At 35.1% G+C, this 9772-nt stretch overlaps 1 long non-coding RNA gene across 1 annotated transcript; it reads right to left on the bottom strand.

The window, feature by feature from the left end:
• Positions 1-4205: 4205 nt before the first annotated feature.
• LOC131256978 (uncharacterized) lies at positions 4206-9370 on the bottom strand. The gene is made up of 3 exons (XR_009177032.1): positions 9039-9370; positions 6216-6340; positions 4206-4541 (listed from the first exon to the last, which is right to left on the bottom strand). It is a non-coding gene; the product is annotated as an uncharacterized LOC131256978 (long non-coding RNA).
• Positions 9371-9772: the final 402 nt, after the last annotated feature.

Raw genomic sequence — 9772 nt, 5'->3', positions numbered from 1 at the left:
CTTTTGTTTCCAAAATAGTTCCTCCTGAAGCTCTAGTTGGTTTAGCTTGGCTTTAGCTCTGGTAAGACGAGAGTGGGCAGTCGAACCATCATCTGTCGAGTCCTGATGAGAGAGAAGCTGATCTTCTACCTCATGAACCGCAAGATCCACAACCTTGAGCTGAGCATACAGATTGCCAAAAGTAGCCCAATTCCAGGATTTAAAAAATGTTGGCTAGTTGCTCGATTGTGACCCTATTCTTGCGGCCAATCCGAGGTTTGGAATTTCATCATTTTTTGCAGAAGTATATGTTTTAATGGGCTAATTACAATCATTGTGTCAAACATCACATATGTGCACTACTTAGGGATATTAAAGTTGACCGAGTAATCAAATTCAAACTCTTATAAATATACTACATAATTTCAATGCATTGCTATTTTTTGATTCCAATGCATTCCAAATACTAGCTGCCAAACACAACTGAAGGATTCAGAATCACCTTGATTCGTAATCCAGGTATTTGAAATACAAGATCCTAAACAAGCCCTTAACCTTCTAAACATACTCAATGGGGAAGGCATTCCTTCAAAAACTCTTTGTTCAATTCTTTTCTATTGCTCCACATTATCAAATGCAGGAACATTCTCCATTGTTCTCTACCTATTGGATTGAACATGGTCAAAGATCACCTCTATATCAAATTCATGATTGAGCTAGGAATAACTAACTCTATTTTGAACATCTAAAAAACAAAGAACAAGTCTCACTCATACTCAAGAAGCAGATGCCTCTTTTAGATACGATGACTATGTCGTTAGTTGTTTGAGTTCCATCAAAATGCTTCAACACGAGGTGCCAAAGAACTCGAAACATTCACGGAAAGGGGCCTGGATGAACACTGATACCTTTCTTAAAAACAAAGTGTGCATATGGTTGGAAGCATCGTCCCCCATCTTAATAGGAGAAAATTAGTTTGACTAAGCTCCTTCGCCTCTAAGGACGCCACTTAAGCTTCATCTACCAGCCCATGAAGTTGCCATCAACATTCATTTACCAACAGCCCAAAGGAGATTGTTCCCATTCATCCATCTTCCTATGAGGCATGATTTTACTATGAATAACCAAGCACCATCTTCTATCATTCTCAAACATCACTGCACCCCTAAACAATCTGTAACACCCCAAAACTCCTTTCAAATGAATCTGAATTTAGATGACTCTTTGGTAACATCCTTTCCATATGCCCCACAATATCATATGTAAGAAAATTCTTCATAATAATCTACCACTTTGATAACTCTCTATTTTGAACAATTTGAGAAACACCAAATCACCAAATATGTCATAGTAAAGAATCAAATTATCTGCTGATACCTCCCTCCATGTAAGCTTGTGATCATTATCATTGGTGAGCATTGTCACGCCCCAAAATTTGGGTACAGACAGAGTGTGCACCCTCAAACCCGAGTTTCAGTTCGTAACTCGTACACAAAGTGTACTAATTTAATTCCTTAATCGGTTTAATCAGAGATGATAATTATATTCAATATAAGGTCCACTATAATCTCAATCATACATACATAATACTTAGCACCAATTAACTAAACATATATAAATCTTGACGACCCTTAAAATAAAATGAACCTTAAAATCATTCACTTATTATACCATTATACTATAATGATATTATTCCATGCTAACATTATTTCAAAGAAATAAATCTAAATAATTGCTTAAAGTCTCAAAATAAATACTAGCATGCATTATCAAACTATGCTAACAAAACAAAACATTTAATCAAAAATTTTCTAATGCCGCCACTTCATCTTCAGATAAGTATGCCCATGTTTCGTGTTCAGGTACAGTAGATCCTTCTGGTTCTTGCGTCACATCATCTGCTAATAGCTCCTCTGTACGATTTTTCCATCAATAAAAATGTAAGTTGGCCAAGCTTAGTGATATAACCCAGCATGGTTCATGATCATAGCAATTAAAATAATACATAAATACATGTACAATGATATGAATGTAAAATGATGTATAAATGCATCAGATGAGATGATCGTCCATCTGCTTAGGTTGGAGGTCGTCAACCCGCATCCACCTGTTAGGTAGGCTTCCACCTTTCGATAGGCTTGGGCATAGCCCGCATCTGGTAACGATATACCAGGATTGACATTTCTTCCAGGGAGGGCCCCTAAGATCGACTATGTATTACGCAATGCAATGAATGAGGGATGATATGTAAATGCATATTTTTCATATTTGGCATAATTGCCTCGATTAAATTCACATATAAATTTATCGTACAATTATCATATCAAAATATTCAAACCAGTAAATCAATCAAACAATCACAATGATTTATTTTAATTTTAATGAATTATGAGACAAGTTGGGTTACTCACCTGAGTTTGGTAGTATTGACTCTACAATGTAATTAGGTTAATTTGAATTTCGGGGTCCTATCAATTATATCAACGATATTATTATTCATTTATTTGTATTACATGGTGGGGTCCACCTTTAATTAACATTCTAAGTGGCCAAATATAAAATATTCAAATAATTAAAATTATATGTTTATGTAAATTTAATTATCAAGATTTAGATTTTCTTTTTAAGATCCTGAAATTGAATGTCAAATAATTAATCGAGGTGGCCCACTAGATAATTGGATCATCTAGATTCTTGAGGTATTATCATGTTTTATCTCTACACATTAAATGGATGGTGTGGATCTAACCACACATACACTGATGACCCATCTCGACCTTCTACGCCAAGTGATACTAACACTTGTGCAAAAATCTAAGATTTCTTTATTAAACACTTTTAAATCTGACTAATGTGGTCTATCTGATTGTTTGATTGATCTAAAAATTATGACCCTTGTATATTTTGGCCTTAAGGATTATATGATCCGTACAGATCTATCTTAGCACAATCAGATTCCATCCATTTAATTTATTCCTAAAATATTACTAATTAGACCAAAATCATAAAAACATCACTTTATTAAAATTGACTCTACATACCTATACAATGATGGTGTGGATGATCCACGCCATCCATTGTATAGATCAAGAAGAAATTAACAAGATAATAAAAAGTTAAAAAGATCTAACGATTAGAACTTACCTGATCGAGCATTCTTAGAATTTCCTCTTCCTTTTACTTTAGGGTTTTCTATCTCCTTTTTTTTTTTAAATGCAGAAACCTTCCGTATTCCTTTTTAAAGAAAATTCGCATACAATAGGATGAGCACATCCTCCCTTATCCTAAATTTGAATTTTTTTATGATATTTAATAAAAAAATTTATTATTACTACCCACTCAACTATTAACTTATTTTTATTTTTTATTTAAAAATAAAATCTTTAAATATTTAATTTAATTTTTTTATAATTTACCAAAATTTAGGGTTGTTACAAGCATTCCCTTAGTTGTTGAGGTCCAACAAAATGCTTCAATACATAACTTGCCAAAGAACTACAACATTCACATAAAAGGGATTGCAAGAACAAAGACAATAGAATGCCTTGTCCTCTTCAATTAAAGGGAGGTAAATGCCATTGAGTTCCATAAGGAGCTCACCCACCCAACCACCATAGCACTCTTTCATAAGAATACCATAGGAGGATAGAGAGTACAATGTACGGAAGCAATGAGGAAGCAATGAGCAGGAGTCTAGTGCAAACCCATAAATGCTCCCAAAAGCATATTTTTGACCCGTGATAACATGTATCTCACTCCCATCATGCCATCACTGGAGTGTACGACAACTGGGTATTTTACCATCTCATATGCTGAGGGGAAATCATGATTAGGCGAAGTTGCGTGTCACTTGCAGCAAGGAGTGCTTTAGGCCTGCCTGAGTTTGACTCAATTCTTTTTGTGAACTCTAGGTGTGCTGAGAAATGAATGGAAAGAGAGTACTTCAATGTCGTGTGCTGATCAGGCAATAGGTAGGTTAGATCAGATTAGATGAGAGAGAGAGAGAGATCAACCCCATTTTATTGTTGTTAGTCTCATGAATTTTCATTGCATGGCTATGATTGTTGTTGTTAGGAGATTAGGGATTATAATAATTAAAATCAATAGCACCCCTAAGAGGGTTATAAGCTTCCTTGTTCAAAAAATAAATAAAACTTCTACTCTACATGCATGTAGATATCAAGCATACATAATAATGATGCAATTGTTACAAAAAAAAAAAAAAAAACATTTTAGATAGATGTATTATACAATGCTCTGCCTATATAAATCTATATTTTGATGCAGCAAAATTCTCCATGATGGAAAATTCTACCTCTTTATTTAGTGGCTAGGAAATCATTAGTTAATCAAAAATACATATCAACAGTCAGCATTCAATCCAAAGAAGGGAAATTAATGACCAAATGTCTAACATATTCAGATTTTTTGAATTTTCGATGCTTGGGCCATCAACATTGGACCATCAACAACAACATCATCTAAGCTTCATGTCAAGTAATAGGGATCAGCTACACGATGGGGCCACTAACGTTGTGGATAATTTATTGTGGGCCACATTCCTACAAGCAGAAAAAAACCAATTATACCATTGAAACTTATAGTCTGATCATTACATACTACCACTTTCATATAATGCATATACTTTTCAAATAAAAGATCAGTTGTAGATGTCCACATAAGCAAATAGGAATCCCACTCTAATGACATTTTATCTCCTCCTTCCCAAAAGCAATTGAGGTTTATAGAAATTCAACTGATTTTTGGATGATGAGTTGAATTAAAGAATTTATGGAAGCTTGAATATCTAAGAAATGTTCTTAAAAAAAAATAGATGACTTGAAAGAGTCCAAGCATCACAAGAGTTGGCTTTCAAACATAGCAGTATGTGGATATATGAACACATTCATTAAGGAGATGATTAGTTATTTCGATGATTTTGGATGAATTGTTTAGCATCTCTGGCATGGTTGAGAAAAATAAAAATAAAAAAGTTGAAATTAAACTGTCAAAACATACGTAAAATTGGTTGTTAGATGAGTTTAAAAAAAAATTAAAAAAAAAAAAGAAGAAGCATCCATAGTGTAGCATCTCAAATAGTAGGTGGCATGAGCTAGGAACAGGCGATCAAATGTGGAAAAATGGAGCAAAACAAGGTACTTCCACACCCAGAATATTTAGGAAATGTAAGATTCGGAAGGTGTCAACAGATCATGAAGTTTTTTTTTTTTTCCTCAAATGGCAAAGCCCAGCTCATAGGGCCCTCTAGCTTCATAGAAACAAAGAGAAAATTATAACCTAATCTAATTCGGGCGGGGCGACAATCAACAAAAGAAGGCCCGCTTATCATAAGCTATAAAGGAAAAAAGAAAAGGAAAAAAGAAGGGGCGACCACATTAAGGAACCGCGTGAGCCAATCGGATCGACCCGAGGCCCACTTTTTCTAGAAAGATTAGACCCCTTATGTGAATCGAGAGATTGCGCATGACGGTAGACAAAAGACGATTGACGCTCACTGGCAGGACGGGCCAAGCCATCGGCTGGGCCATTGCCCTCATGACAGATGAGGCTGATCGAAATATTGCCCCTACTCATGAGGGCTCTGATCCTGCAGTAATTGATTCATGATGAACCCTTGGGTCATGGAAGCATGGGATCTGAGTCCGGCCATGGCCGCCCTGCTACTGACTGTCCCCTAGAGTGCCCACATGTGAAGTTTGATCCTTTTACTGCTGAGCCTTACAAGTTTGATCCCTTCACTGGTGAACCCATACGTCGGGAGTCTTTCCCTCAATGTTCCGGGAGCCATTTCTGATATGATACTGAACTTTTTTGAGTTAGGGTTAAGAGTAGCTTGCTGTTTCTCTTTCCTTTTGTATCAAAAGGACTAATGGTTGAGTTATAGATGCATGCATTTCTTTGGGTTTTGAATGAGATGATTGGATGAGCACAAGAATGATTTCCTGAAATTAAATCTTCCATGTTTGGGGATTACTGTTGGCATCTTTATAATGTTTGGGGATCACTATTAGCATCTTTATAACCCTAACGTATGATGAGAATTATCTGCAATAAATGTGATTCACTAAAAAAAAAAGTAATTGATTCATGGAAATGTAGCCATGTACTAATGCCAGGGAAGATAGTACATTTTACAATGGTCCTAAGTTCATTCATGTAGTAGGAGAACAAAATAAGAAGCTGTGGCTCGATATAGGAATGCATTTCGAGCTTACCTATTAGAATAAAGTTATGATTTCAGTACAGTGTATCTATGTTACCCAAGCATGGGTATGAGCAGCGAGTATGGCACTGATCATCGTTGGCAGATGCTCAAAACAACCATAATTCCAATTCATCACTGTTCACAAAAATCACAATCATGTTAAACTACTTCCCAAATAATATCACAAGTTCAATTTGTTTCCCAATTGTAATGATTCACTAGGAGTTCCAAATTATTGATAGATATGGATTCCCATCCATGGGAAAGGTGGATCCTTTACCCTCACCTTATCCAAGTATCTGATTTGGGTACTTCATAGGCGCGCGCGCGCGCGCACACACACACACACACACACACACACACACACACACACACAGAGAGAGAGAGAGAGAGAGAGAGAGAGAGAGAGAGATTTAAATTTTATTGGGGCTGCCATCCTCGAGTAAATATTCCTAACAACAATGTACAGTTTCACTTGACTATTGAAGAAACAAGTTGCAATCAAATCAAGGACTATGAATAAGATTCAGCTTCTATTATGTATGATTTGCAACCTTCTCAAGTTTTCCAATTAATAGATTTATCCGAAAAATAAGCACGTCATTTTTCTTTTTTGACTACAAAGGAAACGCCACGTAGTCTTTGGTTTGTGATTAGTGGTCCTCCTTGGAAAAAGTAATTTTGTTTATTTTTTTAAACCAAGCTTTATATTGGAAGATGTAATTCTGTCGTGTGTAGTCCTTAGAAAATGTGAAGTATCCACCTTCCATTGGATTGGATTTTTTATCCACTTGATTCCTGTTTGTGAACCTTGTACATTTTTACTTGGCCTTTTCAATCATCTTTTACGAAAGTCCTTTCTTTTCTGCTTGCCAAAGGAAATTCTCATCGATATATCCAAACACAGTGATAGGGAACTCATATCCATATTCACTGTTATTGATAGATACACAGATTTCTTAGAACTTCCTTTCAATACAATAGTACCCAGTTGTACCTTATATGAAAAAAAAAAAAAAAAACAAAACAAAACAAAAAACAAAGGGTGCATCTATCAACAAGGATCAAAGTAAATAGAGGATCTTTGAAGGAAACATTCTATGCTCCTTGACACACAGCGGATTACTAAAAGCAAATAGTTACATTGGGTTGAAGATAACACTTGACTGTCTACTTTGTGATAAATATATGCAAAAAGAATGAGAAGTAAGCCTTAGTAACTGAGGTAGAGCCCTCCACACTACCAAACGAAAGCAATCTAGATACAAACCAAGTACGCTTACCTCTTCAAAAAGGTGCCATCTAACAAAGAAGGATCACTAACCATAGAACCTCAAACATAGGCATGGAATTGTCTCTGGTAAATTGAGAACTTTCAAGTATAAATTGCAGAAAGCATTTTGCTTAAATATTGCTTCTCTAAGCTCTAACTTGGGAGTGCCCTTTAATTTTTCTCCTCATATTTTCACTTCCTTGTAGCAAAACCTGTACCCGTCATACATGAAAGCAATGCAGCTATAGTATAGATGCATAACCCTTTAGAACAAAATATGCACTGCACTTTAAGACATAGCCAGCAACTAGAAGAGTTTCATTAATGAGATGATCTTGTAAAGAACACTGATCAAGAAAACAACACAACACAAAAAGCCAATTGGTATAGCACCTTAATGGAGACACTAAGTGAACAAGATCAGAGAGAATAACTTGCAAATAATGATAGAAGTCCTAATGCATTGGAATCACCATAAAAGAGCATATAACATGAATCAATAACATCCCATTCAATGAATGAATGCACAAAAGATACCAATAAAGCATTCAACAATGATAAGAAACTAATTAAATAAATAAATAAATAAATAAAACAGTATTCACATATTCACGAAAATTACCAAGGGAACAACCTAAGCAATGAGGTAGAAGAAATTATATATGGGTAGTAAAGATCTTTGAATGGTTGAGAAAAATATATGAACTCCATAACTTCCCAAATACCTAATTATATTGTAATTCCATTCTTCATGTTACTGAAAAAACAAAAACAAAACAAAAGCAAAGGGGCTTTAAATGGAACTTTCCCGATGGAAAAGTAGAAACCACAAATTTCACCACAACCCATCTCCTAAAAGGCCATGTTCCTGCAAAACCAGGCAAAACCGTGTTTTGGGTGCTAAACCGAAACCCAAAAGAGGAAAAAAAATGACTTCTTTAGAACAAAAGAAGTTTATTAAATAGAAAATTCTCCATTTGTATCCCAACCCATTTTGCAGATGTAAGGAACAAAATGACTTCTTCTTCTTCTTTTTTTTTTTTTAAGAAAGAAGCCCTTCCTTTTTGTAGAAGTGTCTACTCCTACCATTCAAACCCATCTCCACGTTGCCAAAAGAGAAACTGCAGTGAAAAGAATAATGGGAGTTTCTCTAAGAAGGAAAAGATCTCTTTATATTGATCACTACCATTTCCTAAAACGATCTTACCATACTCCTAAACCACTCAAACCAAGTCAAAACAAAACCCAAAAGATGAAGTCAAAGAAGGAAAAAAGAATAACAAAAGAGGGTCCTGAAACATTGCAAGTTTCTTCGAGAGAGTCTGCTTCTCCTCCTCCAAAGACCACTCAAATTCATGCTCTTGATACCAAAACAAAGGCCCAAGAGACCAACAAAAACAAATAATAATAATAATAATAATAAAAATAAATAAATAAATAAATAAAAGAAGAAAAGAAGAAGAAGAAGAATAAGCAGTATTAGAATACACGCATGCAACTGCAATCACTAAAACTCCATTTTGCAATTGACAAGTAAAACATAAAAGGAAAAATAAATACCAAAGGCCCGGGAGTCTCCAAACAATGAACTAATACGGTTTTCCGTTAAAACCCTCACAAAGATCAGTGTCCTACCCTCGTCCCCATTGTGTTTCCCCAACGGAATCAAAAGTCACGCTTTCCCCTCTGTCGCTCTCTCTCCATTAAAATATTACAATTAAGTTCAAAATATCAAAAGAAAAAAAACCCAGTACATTTCTCAAGAAACCCAAAAAATCACGCGTGGGAAAGGGGAATTAGGTTACCAGTACATTCACGTATCATCGTTATTCGTGATGCATCATTTATCTTTTGTTTCTAAATTTAATATTGGAAAGAGAGAAGATATATATATATATATATATATATATATATATATATATATATATATATATATCGGGAAAGTGCTAAACGCCTCCACGATAACTCGTAGACCAGTTAGATTCAAGCACCGGTGACTGACAGAAGTAAAGTGAGCACGCACCGAAAACTGCATACTCTTATACAATTTCTTTGTGTGCTCACTCTCTTCTGTCAATTAAAGCATCCTTCCACTCCCTTCAAAGGAAAAATAAAAACAAAAAAAAAAAATCATAAATAAAAATACATATATCCAGATAGCACGCATAAGAGAAAAAAATGATATATTTGAAGAGAGTAAAGATCACCTGTGCACTGGTGTGCACAGAACCTTTGTGTACCATGATATCAACCTCCAAAACGGATTAGGTCCAATTATTGGTATAGATGACCCT

The sequence above is a fragment of the Magnolia sinica genome, chromosome 9 (assembly GCF_029962835.1).
Source record: "Magnolia sinica isolate HGM2019 chromosome 9, MsV1, whole genome shotgun sequence".
Classification (NCBI taxonomy): Eukaryota; Viridiplantae; Streptophyta; class Magnoliopsida; order Magnoliales; family Magnoliaceae; genus Magnolia; species Magnolia sinica.
This window is presented reverse-complemented; position numbering and strand designations above follow the sequence as displayed.